Genomic DNA, 13,708 nt, shown 5'->3' on the forward strand with positions numbered 1-13,708 from the left:
TGAATTCTAGTCACCAGAGGAAAAAAAAAAACGAAAGTATTGCCAACAATACTTTACAGTAGTTTTGTATGCTACGTGTACTAGTTGACTGAATTAAATTTGTGCCATTAGCCTAAGTAAGATTACCAATTTTGGGACTTAATTTCTTTATCCATGCAGTCTTAGAAACACTGAAGTCCCAAAGATGTCCTTGGGACAGTTGGGCCTTTTAAAATCTTTCTGGGCAGTTTGGAGGCCCTTGTAGGCCCATCTGAACTTCAGGATGAGGTAATTTTCTATTTCTTTTCAAAAATTATAGGTTGTATAACTGTATCAACTTTTCACTTCAACTTGACTCTATTGTGACTTATTGTAGTTTATATATTTGTTTATGTATTACTTCCTCAGGTAATGGATGCCCTATTTTACATAATCAGCAGGGTAACCCATACCTTTATAATACTCTCTCTCTCTCACACACACACACATATACATACATCAAATATAGATATATCATAATTTAATGACTTAAACCATTTCTCTCCCTCGCTTAGAGCCAGCCTGGGACAGAGCCCATAAATAGCCAGGCTATGCGCCTGATTTTGGAAGGCAGCTCTAGGGCCAGGAGCACTAATTTTCTAAAAGTAAGAGTTATGTGCCTGTTTAAGGTTATTGTTCAGTGGTACAGAATATATTGGGTGTCAAGTTTGTGTATTTGTTTGTTCATTAATGTTTTCTTCATTCCCTGTCAGAAAAACATTCTTAAAGGAGCCAGTGCCATCTTTGGGCCCTACTTGGTGGGAGAGTGCCACTGGACCCTCTTTGTAGGTTGCTGTTAAGTTATGTAGAGACTATTAGGCCCATTTCACACCGGGTGTGTGGTGTAAGCGTGTCAACTACGTGGTGTGACCGTTTTTATTTAAACTCCCAGCTTAACAGGTTAGAACTTGCACACCGCCTGCGTGACAAGCACATCTCAAACGCATGCTAGGAATAGGACTTACTACTATTTTTCACGCCACACGCAAGCATGTTGGAAGTGTTTCCATACAAAACAGTGAAGAAAAAAATTAAGTGAGAAAAAAAAAACGAGGCCGCCGAAACGCTGCATCAGAGACACTTCTGGTAAGCAAAGACATAGAAAACGGCATGCAGCTGCCAAGCAACAGACACGCGTCGTTCATGCCATGTTCCCGGTGTGAAATGGGTCTTATGCGCAAAATAGCATCACACATTAGTTATCATTATTGATGCTATCGTGCCATTCTCATTTGTGTTGTTTGAGCTGTTTGTGGTTGACATTTTAAAATTTCAATGATTTTCAATACAGTAATTTCAAGATTGGTTGAAACTGCCCTTCAGACCTTTCTCATATGCTTTCCCATCTTCTATATAGCATTGCAACTTGAAAGAGGGAACTATTACATACATTGACTCATTGGGGGAGCATCCTCAGCGTTGCTCCCAAATCATCGAAAATTGGAGGTACACGGTTTTTGTATTGCACTATAAAATGAGGTAATGAAAACTCAGTAGAGATCTCCTTCATAATTATATTCTCTAATCTTTCAGCTTATTTGCTGCTAGCAGAGGCTGCCAAGGGCCCTGGAAGTTCATAAACAGGGAACATGACTTGCAAAATGACTTTGTGTCATGTGGAGTGTTCTCAATAATGGTACAATTTGATCATTTTCTGCATAATGTTTCTGTTGTCTTTTGAAAATATAGATATTTTTAGTTTTCACTTTAACTAGAGCAATTTTGAATGGAAGTTGCAGATCAAATATTAATGGATCTTGCCTGCTCTATAATGTTCAGTTATTATAAGTGATGTTATTTAATTAAAATAGACTTTCTGTTGCACTTTTAGTTTGCAGAAATGATCCTCCAGGGACAACAAGGTCACCTCCAATGCTTCCCCATCTCCCAAGAGCGGGAGAGAAATCCCTTGGTAAGTAGTATACATTTGTACTTATTGAGCTCTGCTGGCTAACTGTCGCTCCCTGCATTAAGTTCAAGTCACTGATGATTTGGAGTGATAGCTTTAACTAGTAAATTCGGAGGATGTCATACTTTGGACTAGTTATGGCTATTGAAATATGTGAAGGTTATGGTTGCTTTTAATGTGTTTGTGTTATCCAAAGCATTTTTTTTTTTTTTTAGATAGTTCAGGCATTTGTACAGTCTGCTACAAGAAGATGTCAGGGAAGAAAAAGGCAAGTTCTAATGATATTTTATCTAAAGCAACATTCCGCTGTCAGATTAAAGACAAGTACACATCAGACGATTCTTTTGTCACAGATCCAGGGAGTCATTAACATAACATAATGGGGTGAAGTTTGCACAGTGGATAAGACACACGCCTTTGGTGTGAGAGACCCGGGTTCGAATCCACTGTGAGACACCAATGTGTCCCTGAGCAAGACACTTAACCCCTAGTTGCTCCAGAAGGGGTGCGACCTCTGACATAATTAGCAATTGTAAGTCGCTTTGGATAAAAGCGTCTGCTAAATGAATAAATGTAAGTAAAAATGTAAGTAAAATGTAATCCGTGGGTGAAGAGTGAATTGGCAGTTAAATCTGTGATGACTAGGGGTCACATGTGAAGTGTCATGATGTGTTGATAAGCCAAACTCCACCTCATCAGGGACTGGGACTTAATTTGAATGACTCCCATGACTGGTCTGTGACAAAAGAATAATTTGATATGTACTTGGCATAACTATTTATCATGCTAAATCTTTTGCAGGAGACATGCTCATTCTGCTCTAAAGAAAAGAGTCCAAAACCAGGTAGGACGACACACACACAAACAGACAGGTTTGTTTACGAAGGCTACACTCAAAAAAATGAATTTTTAGTTTTGTTCACTTTACCTGAACAATTCATGTTGAATTAATGCCATTTTGGCTATTTTTCATTTCAACATGATTGTGTCATGTTAAACTGACTTAAACCTGTCTCTCGTTGGTTTAACATAAAGTTTTCATTTTGAAAGAACATGTTTCAATCAAGTCCCTCAAAATAAGTTTTACACTTCCCATCATGCTTTGCACAGGACTGGATATGGGGAGAGAAAATGTTGAAATAAAGTGTTATTTTATGCAGTTTTTAATAAAATGTGATAATAAGGAGACTTTTTCATGTATAATGCTCTATTATGTGGGCATTTTAAAATACTTTATATTGGTGTATTTTGTGCGAGTTACCATTGTGGTGAAGTGTGGAGCTTGTGGTTGGGTTGAGGACCTGGTTGAAAGAATGTCTAAAATACTTAATTTAAAAAAAAAGCAACTTTAATGAGAGTGCTAGTGTATGATGTACACATAGTAACATCCTTAAACTGCAAACAATTAACATCATGTGTAAAGAAAAGTTATATCTTACTTGCTAATGTTTTTATAACACTTTGGCTAAACTTTAGTGATGGGAAGTTCGATTCTTTTCCGCGAACCGGTTCTTTTCGGACGGTTCGATTCAATAAACCGGTTGAAAAAACCGGTTCATCGGTTCTTTCACGCTTGACGTAATGACATCATTGGCTATGACGTAATGGCGTCACGTCTATCAAACATTCAAATATATAAAGTCAGTAATCATAACTTTAGTCAGTTAAAACTTCATAATCATGAAAAGTTTACATTTGAGTTTTGCAACAACACCTAAATACAGTAACAGCAATAATGTGCATATGAGGATTTAAGTCTTCAAGATATAAAGTAAATAAATTAGGTGTCATCAGCGCAGACACCATAATCCACTTACTAAACATAATCCATTGCGATGTATTTGTTATTAAATGAACTTACGTTTCGCCAGATTGCCCTTCATCCAAGCCCTCGAAATACCCGCGCTCATAATATTACTAGTACAGAATCAGAATCAATCACCAAAAGAATCCCTTCGGTTCAGACATGCTGTGAGTCAGTTGGCTTCACGCTGAATCGCGCATGCGCAGTATCATCAGTTCATCGGTTCTCAATTCGGACGCGTCCGACAGAAACGATTCTCGGTTGAGTGTACTGATGATCCGAAAACCGATGCAACCGGTTCTTGACTCAAGAACGAGAATCGCTCTAACCGGCACGTGCTGCAGTTCAGTGTCATCAGCTGCTCTACTCGTGTTCATGTTCTGTTTACTACAAACTCAATTTGTGAATGTCATCATTAACTATAAATACAGTACAGATATCTCATAAATCATCCCTTATTCCTATATAAGAGTCTTTAGAGTCTTAATTATTGTCCAACTTCCCTGAAAACCCATTTGGCCTATACATTATATACAATATACAGATTGGAAACATTAATCTAAAAAAAAATAAATAATAAAAAAAATCAAAATAAAATATAGTTATTTTATCACACTTTCCGATGTTTAACAAAATACTTACAAAATTACACGCATGCGCAATATCATCAGTTCATCGGTTCTCAATTCGGACGCGTCCGACAGAAACGATTCTCGGTTGAGTGTACTGGTGATCCGAAAACCGAAGCAACCGGTTCTTGACTCGAGAACGAGAATCAGCTCATCGGTTCTCAAATCGGACGCGTCCGACAGAAACGATTCTCGGTTGAGTGTACTGGTGATCCGAACACCGAAGCAACCGGTTCTTGACTCGAGAACGAGAACTGCTCCAGCAGTGGGCGTGTTCGTTCATTATCTGGCTCCGCTCGGTGTTCATCTTCAGTTCGGTCTTCACAGCATTTCATTCAGTGTACTGTTTAAGTAAATGGATTACCCCGGGATATTGGTTTATTCTGACTCAGAGGGAGTGTCAGTCATGTTAAAAAAGTTAACAGCTTAAGTAATTTGTGGATTTATGCTTATTGGAGACGTGAACCGTTTCAAACGATTCAGTTCGATTTGGTGAACTGGTTCAACCGGTTCACTAAGAAGAACCGGTTAAATTGAACGATTCGTTCACGAATCGGCCATCACTACTAAACTTGCATGGACAGTGGTTCTACATGATGTAAACATATTATCTCTACTCAGATATTTAATGTAGGATGAACTAAAGCAAACTGAGTAAACTCAACTAAAGGTAGACAAGTCCTTATAACTTGATTTATTCATGTCCAAATAACATGGTACAAACATGTGGAACCACTGTCCATGATAGAATCATGTTCAGCCAAAGAGTCATTTTTTTGAGTGTACTCTTAGTTGGCCCCAGTGTTGTTACTGATGTTAGTTGGATTGCAGTGGCTAGACATACTGTATTTCATATTCTATTTATGCACGTTACATTAAACAAGCAATGTAACGATTCATACAGTGCCCAACAAATTTGTAGGCACCCCTGTTGAAGGTGAGTGAAAAACTTATTGAAAATCGCAATTTCCAATATAGATTCTTTTCATGTTTTAACAGAGGCAGAAACAGCTGAGACGGAGACTGCAGAGGCAGTTGAAGGTAAAACATGTGTTTCAGAGATTTTATTCGGTTACTCACACACCCTTTTTTTCCTCAGAGTAACATTTTTTTTTCACCTCTCAATAGTAGCAAAAACGAAGGTTGAGGTTGTTGCAGGTAAACAATTAATTAGTTTTTTGAGTTATACAGGATCATCATTTTTATTTATAAAATGTGAATGTCAATTTGACTTCCTGTCTGCTATGTGCAAATGATGCAGATACATCAGATGCAGATAAAGAGGAGGAGACAGCATCGGAGAAAATGGGTACCGGTATATAATATTATGATACTGTACTTTATATTAAATACTGTACTTTACATACAGTATTTTATATTCTTTTCATGCACGTTACATTACACAAGAAATGTAATGTTCCATTTAGCCCCCAACAAATTTGTAGGCACCCATGTTGAAGGTGACTGAAAAACTTATTGAAAATCACAATTTGAGAATGTCATATATTTCCAATGTAGATTATTTTCATGTATTAACAGAGGCAGATACAGCTGAGATGGAGACTGCAGAAGCAGCTGAAGGTAAAACATGTATTTCTGAGATTTTATTCAGTTACTCACACACCCTTTGTTTCCTCAGAGTAACATTTTTTTTCACGTCACAATAGTAGCAAAAACGAAGGTGGAGGTTGTTGCAGGTAAACAATTAATTAGTTTTGTTTAGTTATTCAGGATCATCCTTTTTATTTATAAAATTTGAATGTAAATTCAAATGTCTGCTATGTGCAAATGATGCAGATACATCAGGTGCAGAGGAAGAGGAGAAGGAGGAGGCATCGGAAAAAAAGGGTATATAATATTATGATACTGTACTTTATATTCTATCTATACATGTAAGGTGGATAGGATGGACTGATTGTTAACTTGCTGGCACACATATACAATGTTTGGCTCAAATAAGATATTTTGTAATCCGAGTGAGTATAGAAGGAGTAGAACACACTATACTATTTATACTTTATGTGGTGTTATATGGACCTGTGTCTGCAATGAAGCTTTATTATTATGTAAATGCACGATTCCACATCTCATTCCTGTAGTATTAAACATCTCTAGTATCTGGATTTAAAAAGAGCATGGGACTTATGTACAAAGCTTGTGTACACACAAAGCAGCTGTGCACCTCTTCTCATGCATACATACAGATGTACAAAGACTACTTGAACGAGAGTGTGCAGTCATGTAATACAGGCCGTTTCTGTTTTCAATGCCTAAGGAAGATCCGATGGGATTGAATCCTTGCATTGTTTTCAAGTAAATAAATATCCTTTAGGAGCATAAACAGGGGGCAGAATACCTCTTCTACTATATTTGATACCATTGATTTTTTTTGGATGTCGCACACCACTCTACTCTCTAATTTGAATAGGGGTGCCAATAAATATTTCATTATTAACATTGGAATGACACTGAGCTGAAATAACATTTAACAAAATGTGTATGTTTTCTTTATTGAAGATGGATTCTATGTGGATAGCCTGTTTAAGGTGGCGTCTTCAAAGAAAGCTAAAAGGTTGGTAATGCTACAACTAGAGTTGGGTTGGGTGGGTGTTCCTTTTTATATGACAAATTGACTTGATAGAGGCAAAAGTGCAGATAAAATCAGTAAAACGTGTGTTATGTGCCTAATGCAACTAATGCAAAAAGCAGGTAAAACTACAAACTATGTAGAGTAGAGTAATGAGTAATGGCTTATTTGTCAAACAATATGATGTTGTTCACTTAAGACTCATGGTTTTATAGATGATCTTTGTCTACAGATATGTTGGTTTTTGATGTTCACAAAAAATGATGTGTTATGATTGCACAGGCACTTTGTTTCAGTAGAGGAGCTGCAGAGGAGATGCTCTGCACCAGAGAAATTCTCTGGTCACCTCATGGTGACTTATTTGAGGAAAGCAAAGGGTGGGGGTGGGGGGTCGGAGCTTGTGAGGGAATTGAAAGAGGCAGGGGTGCATCTGAGTCCGTATGGCTCAAACACTACAATGTGCACCAAACTAGTTGAAGGTAAAGGATATGCAGTCAGAATTAGGCGATTTCTTAAAGGTGTACATTCAAACAGATCCCCTTATTATTGAACTAGGTGTTCCCACTAAAGGTTGTAGAACTGCAAGTTTTAGAATGTCAGCCATGATGGAGGCATATGTAGCCTAGGTGAATGAATGAGGCATAGGCAAACAAATTCCAATGACCATACAGTTTAAATGTAATACAATACAAAATGTAAACTGTTTAGTCACCAAAATATAAACTATGTTAGTAACATGTTAATGTCTCATTTACTCATTTGCTCCTTTTATGTCACAGAGGAGTGCCAAGGTCTTGCTAAAGACCTAGGATATTTGACCAAGGAAATACCCTTCAAAATCATAGGCAAGCAGCTGGCCGAGCGAGGCTGCAGAAGAGAGGATCATGACTTGAGGTAAAATATGCATACATATATCTTTTTCCTTCCACTTTTTAAGTCGTTCTCCTTCTGAATTGGCATAATATTGTTATGCCAGTGCTTTCATTCAATTTGTAATTGTACTGTTTATAATGTAACTTGTCTCAGATTTCTTTTGTTTACAGTGCTGAACTCGATATAATCGAAAAAGTGTTGAGTGACAACATGGACATGAATTCAAAGGTCACACACACACTTGGACCCCAAGTATGCCAGGTTGTGTTTCAGATCATCAGAGAGTGCCTTGTTGCAAAAGCAAGGGCTCTAGAAAATTGAATAATGACACTATTTCTGACACAATTACACTGCAGGAAACTGTTCACTGTACTGTACATTGTTAAATCAATGCAAAAATGCAATTAAACAATATTTTTTGGTTAAATCTGTTTATTATTATTATTTAGCGCTTGTATCTTCTTGTTTTGCGCTTTTTGAAAAGCTCTCGTTTGGCTTGCTCTATCCGCTGGCGATAAGCATGAAGTGCATGTATTTTTCGTTTTCTTGACACAATGCCAAAACGATTGAAGGCCACTGTGTGTGCCCTCTTCACTGTAGTGTACAGGTCACTACTATACATGTAATTTTCTGATTTGCTCCACTCCAGTACATCTGTCAACATAGACTGAAGTTGAACTTCTGCAGTTACATTTGTTGGCACAAACAGATTTTCGTTTCCATCAGTGGGACATGTGAATTGTTGGTAGTTTGCAGGCAGTCAGCAACATGTAAGCACACACACTTTTGACCGTAACTGTTGACAGTACAGGTACAAAAGGCAGGATCACCAGTAAATACAAATGTGGCACTTACATCAGTGGGGTGAACAGTAATGAAATCACCATCAATGTGGTACTGGTTTTTGGCAACAATATCTCTAGCCATGTCAGCACGTAGCTGTGCAATATCAATACATTTCTGTGCTTCAGTGTATGCGGAGACAATATGTGTGCATACATTTCCCTTATCATACAATCCACAGTCACACTGCATCTTGACTAGATCCACAGTATTCCAAGTTGAATCTGAGTTGGGCCCTGCCCTTGTTTGCACAGAGCACATTCCTTGCTCATTTGTCAGGATCTGCTGTCCCACTGTGTTCTTGGCTGCTGAAGATGTTGATGCTGACGAGGAGATACTCAGTCTTCCTGCGTCTGCCAAGTCGTCCAGGTAGCTACATTAACAAAAGAGCATTTAGTCTGAGGATAACAGGCATTATTGTGTATAAAATTAAATATAGTATTGACATTTTTAAATCACAGAAATTGATCATTTTTAATTCAATTCTCATTTAATTCCATTCATGCAGGACATGTAACAGAGGACAGTATTGTGAGCATAGAATTAGTCGTTTCAAGTATCTGAAAGATAACATTACCAAATAATATTTGGTAATGGCCTTACCAATAATATTTTTGAATATCACCACATAGCAAGTGAAGAAGTTGATCAACTCTTCTGTTTGCCTCTCCCCTTAGGAACTGGTATTTAAGCGCAAGAAAAAACCTAAAAGGGGAAAACAATAATATACTGTTATGAGTAATTCACAGATTGAGAAAACAATACTCACTCAGTCTTGGGGAGCTAAGATTCTGATATTGGAAACTTTGGAAATGATAACTTAATATGTAAATATGAAAATGTGACCAGAAAAATTGTGTTCAGTGGCAGACTAGATGAGAAATATGCCATCTAGGGAACCAAATGTTCCCGATCATGAGTTACTTTTAGTTTTATATCATGCATTGTAATGTTTGAAAAAAACATGATTATTAATCTTTGACTACCTCTCTGCCTTGTTGTTGGTGTCGCTGTTGTTGTGCTCAAATAGTCGTCCAAAATTGGCCCATAATGCGGGAAGCCAGTGGAAGCCAGAGCACCTTCAGGTATGTTGTCACTCGATTGCTGCCAAGGTCATTGCACACGCTAGTGGAAACTGTCACAAAATCTTCCTCCTGAAATCAAACCATACCATATATTATGGTTGCCAGTTTAGAGTACCCAACAAAGAAGAAACAAGGGTAATAGCAGATATTGAGATACAATTTTATATATCTATTGTAGTTACCGTTATGCAAGCTTTCATTAAGGTCATGGCATGAATGACGACATGTCTTTTGTCAGGTGACAGGTTCCCACCATCTCTTGATGTAACCCAGCGATGTACAGCCTTTAATAGACAATATATGGCACTTCAAATGAGGCTCCATTGTTTTTTCTTCATTGTTTATTTACAACCAAAGAGAATGTTCAAAGGACCTTGTGCATTTCTTAAATGCAATCAGTACCTGGAGAACATGAAACCAACAGAGGAGAACTTTGGTTTTGGGGAAAACTTCTCTTATGGCATTGAGCTCTTTTAAGTCTCTGTCGATCATAACTGACCTAGGAAAAATAAGTCCAATAATAATATTGCAGAATACTGGAGTATCACAGTTTCATCTAGGCAAATGTAGTAAGTAAGAACATTGTTTAAGTTACAAAAGGTATTCAGTTATCTCTCAGTATTACAACTCTTTTGTGCTTGTATGGGTATTGGACTTTTGAAAAGAACTGTTCTCACCTTGGGTAAAATTTTGGATTTCTTGAACAAAGCATGTTCAAGCAAAGCGCAACTATTGCTGAGGATTCCTGGCTCATTATTAGGTACGCAAATGGCACTCCTCTTCCAGTTTGATTGACAAGTACAAGGGCATACAGTGCATACCCATATGATGTCAAACCTTTGTAGGATGCGTCCATAAAAACCATGGGGTGGGGGTTCTCTTGGAGTAGAGCCTTCTGTTGTGGTGTCTGGACAACAATAACCAGTGGCTGGTCTTTTGTCAAAGGTTGAAAAAAGCAAATATTTTCTTTCAGTTCACCTGTCACCAGCTTTTTCACACTAACAGCATCATTAATGTCCGGCAAAGTGAAGATTCGGAGATGGCGTTTTACCAACCTTACATCTTCTGGAGTTAGGAAGAAACGTCTTTCATGCTTATCGGTGTAACCCCGACTACATGCCCAATCACAACTTTTTATGACAATCTGTGATATGGATAGACCTTGTGTGAGCCATATTTAGACAAATCCTAACAATTCTGGATTAATTGCATTTTTCTTCCTCTCTTCAGGGTTTGACAAATCATGTCCTGTGTGTGTTAATTGCTGCCGAACTACTACTGCTGTGAAACCGGTCTCCTCTATAAATTTAAACGACACATAGGCTTCACAGGAATTGGCCCTTGTTTCACATGCCTTGCCCATGCTTTTTCCTGTTGGTTTGTTGCCACTTTCACAGGCATGGAAATAATAATTTTTGCTGCTCTGTTTTGCTGCCAAGAAAAAGGTCTTTGTTTTCTTCTGTAGTTCTTCTATATAGTTTACCATAAACTCCGTTTTCTTTTCCCCACAAACAATTTTGATATCTGTGGAAACACGTGAATCTTTTTCTATTCTCAGTTTCCTTCGGATGCCCTCGATCCATAGCTGCTCCATAATCTGCAGTTGATATAAAAAAAAAAAAAAACAGCTTTAAGAAAACAATAATTTTACAAAACACTTCAGAAATAGACACAGCATACCTGAATGTTACTAGATTAGAAGAAAACTAGTTGTATGTTTGCACATTTCAGTACTACACAGAAAGTAGCATAAGAAGTGTCCTGAGATTTGTGTTATTACATTTGGATACTACATTTAGATAAGGTGCTCTAAGAGCAGTATTAGAATGTATACGAGTAGGGATGCAGTAGTATAAGAAAGTGTGCAACTAATGCCCATAGAGCAGCCAATTAATGTTGGATGTAAATCTAATTTGGTGCCCTGAGAGCAGTACTAGAATGCTTTGAGCGAAAATGTCCTTAGAGCAGCCAATTCATGTTTCATGCAGATACTACAAGGTGTCCTGAGAACAGTATTAAAATGTAAGGATGCAGAAAAATGTCCTTAGAGCAGCCAATTGCAGATCGAATGTCATACGGTGCAAATTATTGCATGGAGATACGGTAAGGTGCCCTGAGAGCAGCAATAGAATATATGCAACATTAATGCGCTAAGATTAGCAAATGATTGCACGGAGATACAGTAAGGTGCCCTCAGAGCAGCATTAGAATATCTGCAAAAAAAAAAAAAAATGTACTGAGGGCAACAAATGAAGGTTGCATGGAGATATGGTATGGTGCCCTGAGAGCAGCATTAGAATATCTGCAACAAAAATGCACTAAGAGCAGCAAATGAATGTTGCATGGAGATACAGTAAGGTGCCCTGAGAGCAGCATTAGAATATCTGCAACAAAAATGCACTAAGAGCAGCAAATGAATGTTGCATGGAGATACAGTAAGGTGTCCTGAGTGCAGTATTAGAATTTATGCTGCAAAAATACCCTTAGAGCTGCCAATTGTAGATCTAATATCATAAGGTGCCCTCAGAGCAGCATTAGAATATCTGCAAAAAAAATGCGCTAAGAGCAGCAAATGACTGCATGGAGATACGGTATGGTGCCCAGAGAGCAGCATTAGAATATCTGCAACAAAGACGCGCTGAGAACAGCAAATGATTGCATGGAGATATGGTAAGGTGCCCTGAGAGCAGAATTAGAATATCTGCAACAAAAACGTGCTTAGAGCAGCAAATAATTGCATGGAGTTACGGTAAGGTGCCCTGAGAGCAGCATTAGAATATCTGCAACAAAAATGCACTGAGAGCAGCAAATGATTGCACGGAGATACAGTAAGGTGCCCTGAGGGTGGCATTAGAATATCTGCAACAAAAATATCTCCAAGAATATCTCCTTCCCCTCTTTCCTGAGTAGGTGAAATGCCTAGACACCCTGCGAGGGTCGAAGGTCTGATATTAGGATTGACTCGCAACACCTAATATCCGCCAGCCACTCTAAACTGAATGGAAGCCAGAGAGCTCCATGCATGATAGGTCAATTCATTGAATTGAAAATGAAATTACTAGAAAACTAACGGTAAATGTGTAAAGTAAGACAACCTAGAAGAACCAAACAAAGTTAACCACAAATTTGATTGATGAATCAAAATAAAAACAATTTCCAAGACGATCTAAACTATCCTCAATGTGCTAAACTACATTGACTAATTGAACTTAACCACGTGTACCTAAATAACCTGATGCCTGCACCAGTACAGTAACTGTCATGGAGGTGTTGTCTTGCTGTTTGCTGTGTTTGTCTGCTTCTTCTGCCTTTGTTTCTCCAGCGATCGACGATGTCTTCACCTAAACACCTCGCCGATCGAAAGGGGGATATATGTAGCAGAAATGAGTCAAATCAGACAAATCAAAGAGTCTATCAGAGCTGTGTGCATTGAAACATGAGCTGAATTCCTCAGGAAGTCATAAATCAGTTCTAGTGCCACAAGAACCAAGCAAGATAACCAACCAACCAACTTGTTCACACAACAGCTTTCAACATTAACACCAATAGAACAATTATTGACAATTTTAATTCGAAGAAGAGATTGTCAAATTTATTGTTCGTGATTGGAATGCAACGCTGGACATCACATGTAAACCCAGGAGATCAAGTTAAATACTTGCATTGACTCCCCCCCCCCCCCCCAGCCAGTGAAACCAGACTGAAATTCCTAAGGGGGAAGGGCTTTAAACCTTTGTCTTCACAGAAAAGTCCTTTGCCAGAGAATGGCAAAGAAACCCTTTTTATACATTATATATGGACCAGAATGAACTCAAAAAAGACTTATGAATGAATCATTCTATTGCTTAACTCCATATTCATTTACGTGTAACCCACACATTTGACTATCATGTATAATCACTTATTGTGTATGTCTTTTGATAACTATAGGATACATAGTCAAGTCTAGTATTGAAATAA

The 13,708-nt window shown here is 38.0% G+C and overlaps 1 long non-coding RNA gene across 1 annotated transcript; it reads right to left on the reverse strand.

Annotated features, from left to right (window-relative positions):
• Nucleotides 1-9,657: 9,657 nt before the first annotated feature.
• LOC127988346 (uncharacterized) lies at nt 9,658-10,252 on the reverse strand. Its single transcript, XR_008161617.1, has 3 exons — nt 10,151-10,252; nt 9,931-10,032; nt 9,658-9,817 (listed from the first exon to the last, which is right to left on the reverse strand). It is a non-coding gene; the product is annotated as an uncharacterized LOC127988346 (long non-coding RNA).
• Between the last annotated feature and the right edge of the window lie 3,456 nt (nt 10,253-13,708).

The sequence above is a fragment of the Carassius gibelio genome, chromosome A5 (assembly GCF_023724105.1).
Source record: "Carassius gibelio isolate Cgi1373 ecotype wild population from Czech Republic chromosome A5, carGib1.2-hapl.c, whole genome shotgun sequence".
Classification (NCBI taxonomy): Eukaryota; Metazoa; Chordata; class Actinopteri; order Cypriniformes; family Cyprinidae; genus Carassius; species Carassius gibelio.